Here is a 13,340-nt window from a genome sequence, read left to right as displayed (position 1 = left end):
TATAAGCACAAATCAGCCATGGTAATCATAAGCTCACAGCATCTGTGCCGGTGGTGCTGAACCCACAGAGACTTCCCACCCATCAGTCAGCTGTGGGTAGGAAGGTCTCAGGGGTCTTACTACTTATCTCTGAATTATTGGCCACTAACAGACTTAGGAGAGGTGCAGTACTCAGTTGTATATGCACTAGTGAGCCCACTAGGATCTAATGGATGGTTTAAAACCCTTATTCACACAGACAGCTCCAGTTAAACTCAATGAACACAGCACAAAACAAAAAGTCAAGACTGTGGGAAAGAGCCTTGTAGGAAAGAAAAGGAGCTGGTAGGGTTGGAGGGAGATGTAGGAGGACACATGTGTGTGTGTGTGTGTGTGTGTGTGTGTGTGTGTGTGTGTGTGTGTGCATGCGCGCGCATGCAGAATATATTATATATGCCTATGAAATTGCCAAAGAACAAAATTTATTGATTAGAAAGCACTAAAGGAGGGGACCAGTAGGATGGCTCAGTGGGTAAGGCTGTTGCTAGGACTGTCTAGTGACCTAAGTCCAGCCCTCAAAATCCATGTAAAAAGGGAAATGAGAGAACTAGCCCCACAGAAGTTGTCCTCTGACCCCTAAATATGAAAACAATAGCCAATGACATATAGACTCCTAACAAAATATGCACACTATTTAAACGTTTTAAAATCAACTTTGTGTGAGTGTGTGTGAGTGTGTGCATGAGTGTATCTGAGTGTGTGTGTGCGCGTGTGTGTGAGTGAGTGTGTGTGTGTATTTGTGTGTGTGTGTGTATGTGTGTGTGGTAGTGGTGTGGTATGGTGTGGTTGTGTTGAGTTGGTCCTTTCCTACTGTGGGATCTGGGGCTAGAATTCAGGTTGAAGTCTTCAGGCCTGTGAAGCAGGTACTTTTACTTCTGAACCACCTGTTGCTACCACAAATTACTTCTTGTTTTGTTCTGTTTTGTTTTCTCGAGACAGAGTCTCCCTCTGTAGCCTTGGCTATTTTGGACTTGCCCTGTAGACCAGGCTAGCCTCAAACTCACAGAGATATGCCTGCTTCTGTCTCTCCAAGTGCTGGGATTACCAGCATGCACCTCTGCACCTAGCTCACAAGTTATTTTTAAAATAACCAAATAAGAAACTTTCATTTTGGAAAATACAATAACAGAGGTGCAAAATGCACTAAAAGGTCTCGACAGAAAAACATAAACTAGAAGAAAGAAGTGAAGGCAGCTGGTCGGAATTACCCAGTCTGTTGAACAGAAAGGAGAGAAGTGAATAAATGTGAACAGTCTTAGGATTCCTGAACACGCCACTGCACTGCTGAGACCCGGAGAGAAGGAAACGAGGAAGGAAGAGACTATAAAAGCTAAAACCTAAGTTGGCCAAAGAGCACACTTTTAAGAAGAAAGATTTCTTTTACATGTGTGAGTGTTTGCCTGTATATATCATGAATCAAGTGCACAAAGGGCCTGAAGAGGCCAGAAAGGGGCTCGGATGCCCTGGAGCTGGGGTGACCGGTGGTTCTGAGCCTCTGTGAGTGCTGGGAACTCAGCCCAGGTTCTCCACAAGAGCAGCCGGTGCGCTTGTGTACTTAGCCATCTTTCCAGGCCTCAGAGTCTGTGAGAAGCTTACATGACCACATAGAATGTACCTGAGAAATGGGAACACAAGGAATGTTTAATATCATCTGATAATTAATCGTATACAGAAAAAAACCTCACATCTGAATTGGCACAAGGAAAGTAATGAGTACAACCCATCGGCGTTTCATGACAGAAGCGTTCGACAAACTTGAAACAGAAGGGAAAACTCTCTGTTTAAGAGACTCACAACAGCCCAGAGTTAGCAGTTTCCAGTCCAACCTAATTTTACCTGAACACCTTTCCTAAGGGCAAGAGAAGGCAGGTGTGTATGTGTGTGTGTGTGTGTGTGTGTGTGTGTGTGTGTGTGTGTGTGTGTGTGTGTGTGATTTTTAAGCCTGGTGCTTAAAAATCAGCATTGCTTTGGAGTGCTTACCCAGCTTTAAATGCTGCTTCAGGGGGTTCCGGAGGGCAGGGAGGACAAAAGAGAAAGGAAAGGTGGACACTGCAGCCTCAACACCTCCTCTCCTGAGCGCGTAGGTTGCAGGCAACTGTCCCCACAGCTGGCTCTGCTGTTTGGCTTAAGGAGTCGGAAAGTGTTGTAACAAACAGTGCATCCTGCACATCTCATGCTTGCCCAGCAAGCATCCCCGGGGCTTTTTAACCCTGCAGCACTCCTCCCGAGTAGGGAAACTGAGACTTTAATTCCAGCGACACATGTGACCACAGAATCAGAAGTTGAATTTGGTGGATGATGATGATGACAGGATTGTATCTTTTAAAAACCTGGTAGATTTCAGATTTTCCCATCTGCCCCCTCCTCCTCCACGGCCTCCACCCCATCCCACTGCAGGCAGGCCCCATCCCTGGCCAGGTGGGCAAGGGTTTTGTATTTGTTTGTGAAGTCTACTGTGGCATTGCTGATCGCATTCCTTTGCTCATTGAAAACAGGTTCCAAGAGTCACTTCAAGAGGGCTGGGAAAGTAGTGTGGGTGTCACATCCCAGGGAGAAGCCCACAGATCACAGCTGTCCATGAGGCAGCGGGGTCTCTACCCAACTGAGTCCAGTTTCACATCCCGCGGTCACACTGAAGTCAAATGTCTAACCATTTCTTCGTCAGCGAGCAGATAATTCAAAAGCCTGGGCCACAGCAACCTCTTTGAAAAGATCTTATGAAATTTCTGTTTGCAAATCCCCGCGAACTCCTTATCACTGGGAGGCTTAGGGGAGACAGAAGTCGCTAGACTTCGATGCTGGGGTCTTAATGAAATTCCTCTCCTGCTGAGACGTTCCCTGCAGACTTTTTTCATATTTCAGCCTGGGAAAGGTTTGATGCTTTCCTGTCCTGCTGGTGCCAGGAGTTAATGGAAAACATTTCAGTGCAAATTCAGCCCAGGGGCCAACCTTCCATCCCATCATTATTCCTCACCATAATAGAGCAGTAATACAATTTTATTAATAGGCGTGTTGTGTCCCCCTTAAGCTGGCCATGGGTGTAGGGATTGTGTCCTCGTCTGTCTTTCTAACATGCTCCACTAAAACCTGAAATATGAGCCTGGGAATTTAGATGAAAAACAAGGTTTTTTTGCCACTAAATTATAGACTCTGTCTCTTCCTGTTTGTAGTGGTGTGGTGTGGAACTGGGTGCCTGCTGCATTTCCCCCTCCAGCTCTGTTTCCAAACCTCAGGTTGGGTTTTGAGAAACACAACGTATGGGTAGTAAAAGAAAACGCGTGTACACATCAGGGGGAAGTCACACAATTGTAATAGCATGGATTTTGAACATATCCCTGCTCACCGGGGGGACTATTATGGCCTCGTCTGTCAAAAGTAAATTAACCTTAAACTTGAAAATACAGCCCATTTCACCCTCTGCCTGGGATCTGCTCTCTCCTGAACTCACTGGCTATATAATAGCTGCTAGGAACGAACCCAGGTTCTTACGTTCATATTGTCTTTGCTTTTGACAGGTTTGGGATCTTAAATTGTTGTTGTTGTTGTTGTTGTTGTTGTTGTTGTTGTTGTTGTTGTTAGCACTTTCCCAATCTGCTTGGAAACCAGAGATCAAATCTGCCATTGAAACCTAATCTCCCTGAAGTCCTCACAGAGAATACAGGATCACCTCCTTGCCCTGGGTGCTGCTGACTAAAAGGAAGCATTAACACCAGCCAGCCTTCTGCTGGCATCTCCTTTCTCCTGGGTAGGGCTCCCAGATGCTGCAATGAAGAGGTGTGGAATTCACTTGGCACAGTGCTGTTTGTTACATTTTCAGGGCAGTGGTGTAGTAGCCTTGAATCTCTAACCAGAAATGTATATAACTTATACCCCCACCAAAATACTTTAGAGAAATATACACATATAGTCTTTATATTCTTCCATTAGAAAATATCACTAGGGCCATTTTCTACATAAGGCAAGCTTCTGCAAGGCAGGGAGTGAGGCAGCAGCTAGCACCATCCTCTCCCCTTGGCCTCCCTGTGGAGTGTCAGTCCAGTGAGGGGGGGCAGGGGGAAGGGAGGGAAGTGGGGAGGGGGGTCATCCAAGCATCCCTCCTCCTCTTCTGCCTAGAAGACTGCTGAGCATATTGGATGAAAGGATGAATTTTCTAGCCCTTCTTGTCTCTTTCTTTTACTTGGGGATAGAAACTCAATTTGGAGTGATTTTCTCCTTCATTAAACTATAATGGTGTGGTTTGTGGAGTTCTCTAATAAGATCATTTTAGCTTAAGATCCATAATGAATAGTTGAGGTTATTTCCTCAGATGTTAGCTAGACAGATTGCTACTCTACGCTGGGATTTCAGAGCTGACTGCGGCGCTATGCTATTATGTCTTCTAGTGCTCCTGTTGGAAGGTTGATCCCCAAGGTGACAGTCCTGAGTCCTGAGGGACAGTTAAGGGGTATTTAGATCTGTCTAGGCATGTGGCTTAGCTGGTTGAGTGCTTGCCCAGGATGCACGAAGCCCCTGGGCTCCATCCCCAGCACTGTTTAAACCAAGTATGTTTGGTATTGAGCACTCAGGAAGGGGAGGCAGCAGGATAAGTTGTAGGCTTCACTTTTTCCACACCTACTTTATTTGGGTTCTTTAAATGCTTACACCTCCCTTCCAACCCACCTACCCTAGATGGGAGAGAAAAGAGGTTAATGGGAGCAGGAGAAGTAGACAATGATACCAAGCTAGACAACTTATTCTTAGGCCAACTTTGAGTGACCATGTGACATTTGTATACATTAAAATATTTGTTTCAGGAGCATGAGCTCTTCAAAGTGTAGCATTGCCGGAGTTTTTAACAAAGGCAGGAAAATATTTAAGAATAGTCCTGTTACTGTTCTCAGTTGAGCTTCTTTTCAGGTCTGCTGCACCTGTCAGTTCTGGGCTACTGTGTCAAAGAACTGTGACCTTGGTGACAGGAGGGTCTCACAGTTCCAGAGGCTGGTTCCTCCTGAGGGTCGAGAGCAGCTTCTCTTCACACTGTGTCAGCACGGTCACTTGCTCATCTTAGGTGTTCCTGGGCTTGTGGGAACATAACCTCAGCCTCTGCTCCATCTTCACACCATTCTTCCTGTGCCCAAGAGTGCACATACACACTTTTCCCTTTCTGAAGAATGGGCACCTTCTTTTGCACTTGTGGTTTCTGTTTCCACTTTGTACTTGACTTGAGAACTTAGACTCTCAGCATGCTGCTTCTTGATGCTATGCTGGCCTGGCCAGGATGGATTCTTCTTACCCTCTGGATGACAAACCAACATAAGCAAACTTTTCTTCTATAATCTGACTTTGATCAGGTCATTTTTATCACAGCAATAGAAAAGTGATGTTCTTAATAAACATGGAGTGAATAAAGCTTGAGGAGGCTGAGGCCTCACTTAAGACCAAGTAGCTAAGTACATACCTTCTTTGGAGAAGCTCTATCTATCTATCTATTATCTATCTATCTATCTATCTATCTATCTATCATCTATCCATTTATTTTACTTACGTACCTATGAATTTATTATATTTTAATTACTTAACATTTTTAAATTTAAATATATTTTGATCATATTCTTTCCTTTTCCCAGGCTCTCCTCTCAGATCATCTCCCCCCTCCCTACCCACCCAAATTTATGGGTTTTTTTTCCTCAAAAAACAAACAAAAACCCAGTACAACAACAAACCCTCCAAAACCAAGAAAGCAAAAACAAACAAACAAAACTCCTCTCAAAACTGCATCCAAATAAAATCACAAAAACCTATGGAGTCATTTATATGTTGCTCAACTACTTCTGAACATGAGGCCTGTCCTGGAGCGGTTGATCTACCCAGTTTCACTCTATGAGAGAAAACTGGTTATATTATAAGGGATGGTTCAGTTGTTAACCTTTACCTTAGTGGCTAGATTTTCATTCATCCATCTATCCACCCATTCATTTTTTTTAAAGTAACAAAATTAAATAAAAGATAAGACAAAAACTATCACATCAAAATTAGATGACACAAACTAACAGAAGGAAAAGAGCCCAGTTGAAGGCACAAGAATCAGAGACCCACTCCTTCAGGAATCCCCTAAAATCACTAAACTGGAAGCCATAACATACGTAGAGGACCTGGTGCTGACCCATGCAGGCCCTGTGCTTGCTGCCTCAGATTCTGTGATTGACATGAACTTTGCTGATGTAGATTTTGGGGGCCTTGCTTCCTTGGCATCCTCCTTCCCCTATGGCTCTTGCATTCGCCTCTTCTTCTGTGGTGTTCCCTAAGCTCAGAGGGGACGGATTTGATAGAAACATCCCATTTAGGGTGGAGGTCTCTTTGTGTGGTGTTTGGTTGTGAGTCTCTCTATTTGTTCCCATCTGCTGCAGGAGGAAGCTTAGAGAAGCCTTCTCACCAAAAACATCACAGACTATCTGAAGTCAGAAGGCGCTCCTGGAATGCCCTGAGTTGGCAGAATCTATTCAGAAAGATCTGTCTTGGCTCTAAGATGTCTCAATGAACTTGAAATGAAAACTGAGCACTGAAAGTGATATTCAACTAGGAAGGGCAAATGAGAGATAACATGTACAGAACCCTTAGGTCACCAGGGGAGGCCAGTTCCCCCAGTGAAAGCTGTCTCCACTGCCCCTCACATGGGAAAACATTTAGACAAGTTCTGGGGACCTGATACCTTAGGAGTGACTCATCCCTAAAGCCAGGCAGTGTCTTTGTAGGTCTAATTTTTTTTTAAATAGCAACTCTGTTTCATTTAACAATTAACTTGTAAGAAAAAGGGTTTATTTAGCCCAGTTCTGCAAACACCATCCTATCACTTTGCGTCTCTGTCAACTGTGGCACATCAGAGGAGGAGGGAGAGGTGGCAGAGAGACACTGAGAGACAGCGGAGGAGAGGAGAGGCCAGAGCCCCTCAGTTGCCTTTGAGGGTATTGTAGCCTTGATATAAAGGCTCCTTGCAAGGCTCCAGCTCTAGATGGCCTACCACCTCCCAGTGGGATCACCCAGGGGCCAACCCAGGAGTAGACCCTTGGCTGCACTCTAGCAAACCACAGCAGCCTAACACTTGGAGGTGCCTCCACTCTGTGTGATGACTTCATGTATGAGCTCATAGAGTCCTCCATGATGTGCCGAGTGAAGTCTTCCTGCAGTTCGGACTTTTAACCTGGGCTAGGGTCAGGGTGGATATCACCATCACTGCTCTCCAGTGGTGGTGCCCTTCTGTTCATGCCCTGGTCACTAAAGTTGAGGTCATGATCTTCAACCCTTGGTTGTATGGTATCTGTGTCTTCTTAAGGATATGGGAAATACTCTTCTGTTTTTCCTGTTCTCTCATACTCATAAGGACATTAAATAGTCCCCATTTTCTGTGACTCTGTCAATCCTCTCTGCTCCAGGCCCTGCCTCTTGCTGTGCCTCCGTGTCCATGCTGTTCCTATCTCTCCTACCCTCTTCTCTTACTTCTGACTTCCCCAACACCAGTTATGGTTCACACAGCAAACTCCCCTGATCGGCCATCTTGCGCCCTTTGTGGCTTTCCTTCATCGCATCTCTCCTCTCGCCTTACAAAAGCTCTTCTTGAGGAAACTGTTCCTTCACTGAGGATAACCTGATTTCTAGTTGGTAAAATACATTTTATTCTTTCTTCTTTTAGTTAGGGTTACTATTGCTGTGATGAAACATCATGACCAAAAACAACTTGGAGAGGGAAGGGTTTATTTGGCTTACACTTCCACATCACTGTTCATCACTGAAGGAAGTCAGGACAGGAACTCACTCAGGGCAGGAACCTGGAGGCAGGAGCTGATGCAGAGGCTATGAAGGGATAGTGCTTACTGGCTTGTTCCTCATGGCTTGCTCAACCTGCTTTCCTATAGAACCCAAGACCAACAGCCCGGCGGTGTCTCCACCCACAATGGGCTAGGTCCTCCCCCATCAATAACTAATTAAGAAAATACCTTACAGGATTTCGGGCAGCCTGATCATATGGAGGCATCTTCATAATTGCAGTTCCCTACTCTCAGATGACTTTGGCTTGTGTCAAGTTGACATAAAACTAGCCAGGACACTTTCCATGTATTCTGAATTCTCTTAACAGTTCTCTAAAGAATGTGGCTGAGTACCTCAATTTTCCTTCCCTCTACAGAGGAGCCGGGCTAGTACATCTGGAAATGCATATTGGTTGTGAAACTTAGAGATAGAAAAGTATCAACAATGAAGCAGAGGGAACAGTAATTATTATAAAACATGAAAGTGGGAAGGGTGACTAAGGTAAAGCTATTGTTTCCTCTTCCAGGAACATAAAATATTAACTTATCAGGAAATAATAGTTAAGTACATGAGAAAAGGCAGACATCTAGAATAAGAGAGCAAGAGATAGTCTGCTCTATAAGAGATAGTCTGAGCAAGTATTTGATAGATAAAAATCCAAGCTTGCTGTTTGTAAAGATCAATAATATGAGAAAAACTTCAAAAGAAGGACTGCAAATGGAAGGTTAAGAGCATGCCTGCAATCAACATGGAGTTTAAGGCACAGAAAGAAACAAGTAACTTAAAACATGTTTTTAAAAAGGAAAGACATTTTATGACTGCAATAGCATGTTTTGAAAATTAGTCAAGCAAGGAAACAAGCAAGCAAACAAACAAACAAGCAAGCAGCAAGCAAACAAACAAGCAAGCTAACTAGCAAGCAAGCAAACAAACAAGCAAACAAGCAAGCAAGCAAGCAAGGAAACAAGCAAGCAAGCAAACAAACAAACAAGCAAGCAAGCAAGGAAACAAGCAAACAAACAAGCAAGCATGCAAACAAACAAGCAAGCAAGCAAACAAACAAACAAGCAAGCAAGCAAACAAACAAACAAACAAGCAAGCAAGCAAACAAACAAGCAAGCAAGCAAGCAAACAAGCAAGCAAGCAAGCAAACAAACAAACAAGCAAGCAAGCAAGGAAACAAGCAAACAAACAAGCAAGCAAACAAGCAAGCAAGCAAGCAAGCAAACAAACAAACAAACAAGCAAGCAAGCAAGGAAACAAGCAAACAAACAAGCAAGCAAGGAAACAAGCAAGCAAGCAAACAAGCAAGCAAGCAAGCAAACAAGCAAACAAACAAGCAAGGAAACAAGTAAGCAAGCAAGCAAGGAAACAAGCAAACAAGCAAGCAAGCAAACAAACAAACAAGCAAGCAAGCAAGGAAACAAGCAAACAAACAAGCAAGCAAACAAGCAAGCAAGCAAGCAAACAAACAAACAAACAAATAAGCAAGCAAGCAAGCAAGCAAACAAACAAACAAAGAAGCAAGCAAGCAAGCAAGCAAACAAGCAAGCAAGCATGCAAGTAAGCAAGCAAGCAAGCAAACAAACAAACAAGGAAACAAGCAAGCAAACAAACAAGCAAGCATGCAAGCAAGCAAACAAGCAAGCAAGCAAGCAAACAAACAAACAAACAAGCAAGCAAGCAAGCAAACAAGCAAACAAGCAAACAAGGAAGCAAACAAGCAAGCAAGCAAGCAAACAAGCAAGCAAGCAAGCAAACAAACAAACAAGCAAACAAGCAAGGAAACAAGCAAACAAGCAAGCAAGCATGCAAACAAGCAAGCAAACAAATGAACAAGCAAGCAAGCAAGCAAACAAGCAAGCAAGCAAGGAAACAAACAAACAAGCAAGCAAGCAAACAATCAAGCAAGGAAACAAGCAAGCAAACAAGCAAGGAAACAAGCAAACAAGCAAGCAAGCAAACAAGTAAGCAAGCAAGGAAGCAAGCAAGCAAGCAAACAAACAAACAAACAAACAAGCAAGCAAGCAAACAATCAAGCAAGGAAACAAGCAAGCAAACAAGCAAGGAAACAAGCAAACAAGCAAGCAAGCAAACAAGCAAGCAAGCAAGGAAGCAAGCAAGCAAGCAAGCAAGCAAACAAGCAAGCAAGCAAGCAAGCAAGCAAGCAAGCTAGCTAGCTAGCTGAAAATTCGACTCCAGTGGTTCCCCACTGGACATTTACTCAATAATGAATTAGTGTCATAGTAATAATCCAGCAGAAATGCCCAGGAATAAGTGTAAAAGGGTATAAATCAGACCTGACTGAATAAGAAGGAAAAAAGGGCGTACAACTCTACGATTTGTCTATGGATCAATACAGTGTTCATCTAATTGAAAATATGGAAAGGCTCACCTTTATAAAGCTGTCACACTGCCTACTGTCTCTGATTTGGCCTATAAATCATAGCTAATCCTTATCAATGTTTTAATAAAAAGCATTGTGAAGAGTCTTCACAAGCTGATCCTGGGACTCTTTTGGAGGGAAAAATAAAATTGTGGCATGCTATACACCGCTTTAAGGTAGAAGATCTGATCCTGAAAGATATCAAACCACACTGCATGTTTTCAGTGAGCAAACAGAGTAGCATTTTGAATCCTTTCTGGACTTTAATCTCTAAATTCTGTAAATTCTGAAAACTGAGGCTATTGATTATTTTCTGCCATTTAGAGAAAGACAGAAGAGACCTGGGAAAGCAGCCTTGTGTTGGGCAACATTCCAAACTAAGTAGCTTCTGTAATCCTTCCTGTGCCCAACACAGACCCCTTTGCAAGACAACTTAGCTCTCATCTCTTAAAGAAGAGCAGTCTCTTTTATAGCAAAACAAAACAAAACCAACAATCAACAACCAACCAACAACCAAATAACCAAACAAAACAGAAAACCAAAACACTTATTTATTGAAATTAAAATATAGTTAGCTCTTTCATCCTTTCCCTTCTTCCCTCCAACCCTTCCCAAGGACCCGCCTTCTGCTCTCTCTCAAATTCAGGACCTCTGTTTCTTTCATTGTTATTACACATATATGTGTGTGTGTATATATATATATATATATATATATATATATATATATATATATATATATATATATATATATATATATATCTTTTTTTTCCTAATAGAACCTGTTCGGTCTATATAATGCTACTTGTCTGTATGTTTTCAGGGATGATAGCTTGGTATTGGATAACAACTGATGTGGCCATACCTAGCTGGCGAACACGAGTTCTCCCACTCTCAGCATCCCTTAGTTGCCTGTAGATCTTTGTTTAAGACTGACATCTCCTGAGTCTGTGTTGGCATGTCTATTAGTGTCATCCTTGTTCAGGTAATGTTTAGGAAGTCACATTGTCAGGATTCATGGGTGTTGTGGCTTCCTGAGATTTCTAAGAGACACATTCTCACATAAAAACTCCTGTATCTCTGGCTCATATAGTCTTTTTTTTTTAACTCTTTTTTTAAAAAAAAAAAAATCAATTAATTTATTTACTTACTCACTTTACATCCAGGTCATAGCTCCCTCCCTCCTCCTCCTCCCCTCCCACATTCCTTGGAAAAGGGGAGCCCCTCTGCCCACCCACCCCAGCTCATCGAGACACTTGAGGACTGAGGTCATCCTCTTCTCCCATGGTCTGGCAAAGGGGAAGTGATAAAAACAGGCAACAGAGTCTGCAGCAGAGACAGCCCCTGCTCCCCTTACTAGGGGAACCCACATGAAGCCTGAGCTGCCCATTGGCTACATCTATGTAGAGGACCTAGGTCCAGTCCTTGCATGGTCCTTGATTGGTGCTTCAGATTCCACAGGCCCCTCTGGGCCCCGGTTAGTTGGCTCTATTGGTCTTTTTGTGGAGCTCTTGTCACCTCTAGGCCCGTTTATCCTAGCCTCTTACAGTCTTTATTTTTTTTTTTATTATATTATGTATGTATTGGTGTGTCTGCGCATGTCCACAGAGCCTAGAAGAGGATTGGATCCCTGGAATTGGAGTTACAGATGGCTGTGAGGTACCATATGGACTCTGAGAATCAACCTAGGTCATCTGTGAGAGCATCCAGTGCTCCTAACCAATGAACCACCTCTCCAGTCCTCTTACAAGGTTTCTACCAACTATTACCATATGATCCCTGAACCGTAGGTATAGGAATTATGTTGTAGATGTTTCTGTTGGGCTTCAGAACCACACAATCTCTTGCTCTCTGCACTTTTACTGGTTGTGGTTTTCTGTAATGGTCTCTGCCCATGGCATGGAGACATTTACTTGAGGAGAGGTGAAATCTATACTTATCTGTTAGTATAAGGATAAATATTTAGAATGTAGTTAAGGAGTATGTTGGTTTAGTAAAGTGTCACTTGTAGGTTCTTCTCTAAGATCCGTGACTTCATTAGGCTTGGGTAGCTGGCTAGGTTTCCAGTACCAGGAATGACTTTACTCTTGTTGAGTGGGCCTTAATTCCCATTAGAGAGATGCTGGTTACCACCAAGGTATGTGTGCCGCTATTGCACCCTTAGGGCAATCATCCCATTCTGGTCATAGGCGTCATGGCTGAGTAGGAATATTGGTAGGCCTATGGGTAGGCATAAGGTTATTGTGTGGTTTAAATTCTGATTTCCTGTCTGAATGTTGTATAAACTCTGCTCCCCAATTGTTCCTCTGTTATGTCAATAAAACAGCTTACAGCTCATTGAAGAGCAGGGGGGAGGATAGGGCTGGACTTCCTGCCAGCCAGTGGGGGAGGAGTTAGGAGAGGAAGTAGGGGATTAAACAATGATAGAGGTCCAACAAAGATCAGGAGGAAGGAGCTGGAGCTGAGGAAAGCTACAAAGTGCACGTATTGCTGGGATGGGATGTTTGCTGGGAGGAAGACAAAATAATATAAGAGGTTAAGAACACACTTAAACTGCTCAGATTGGGTTGTGCAGCCTTGTATTATAAAAGAGTCTCAATTATTTGTGTGATAGCTGGGTTAAGAAATAAGCTAAGAGAAACAAACACATTTTTACTTAAAAAAATTACTGTAACATTCCCTCTCTTGGAAGTTTTCATGGAGCCTTTTGGTATTATGAAAGCTACTCCTTAGAGAGGAGGCTTTCTGTTCAGAACCGACTTAGATCTAAAGAGCACAGTGTCTTTAGCAGTAGGGTCTCATTTTCCACCAAGGGGAGGCAACCAAGAGTCAGTTTATTTCTCTACTCCCTCAAGTTAGACACATTCATGTGATTTGCCAGGACAAATGAGACGTTGGCAAATATGACCAAGCAGAAGTTTGGGAAGGGTTTGCTCATTTGGGTTCCCCTGTTTTGGCACTTTGGTCAGTGTCAGTGCCATAAAAACCAGCCTCAGCAGATATCACAGACACAGGGCATGGATGTCTCAATAAGTCATCGATCAAATGATCCAACTTACACGGAACCAACATTCAACTCCTTCCCCTACCTGGTATTGGTAGGCAAGCAAGACAGAAAAGCCTAGCAGAAAGCCCA

Source organism: Acomys minous (assembly GCF_964271855.1).
Source record: "Acomys minous genome assembly, chromosome: 9".
NCBI classification, from domain to species: domain Eukaryota; kingdom Metazoa; phylum Chordata; class Mammalia; order Rodentia; family Muridae; genus Acomys; species Acomys minous.
The sequence above is the reverse complement of the archived record's forward strand: the minus strand, read 5'-3'. Positions refer to the sequence as shown.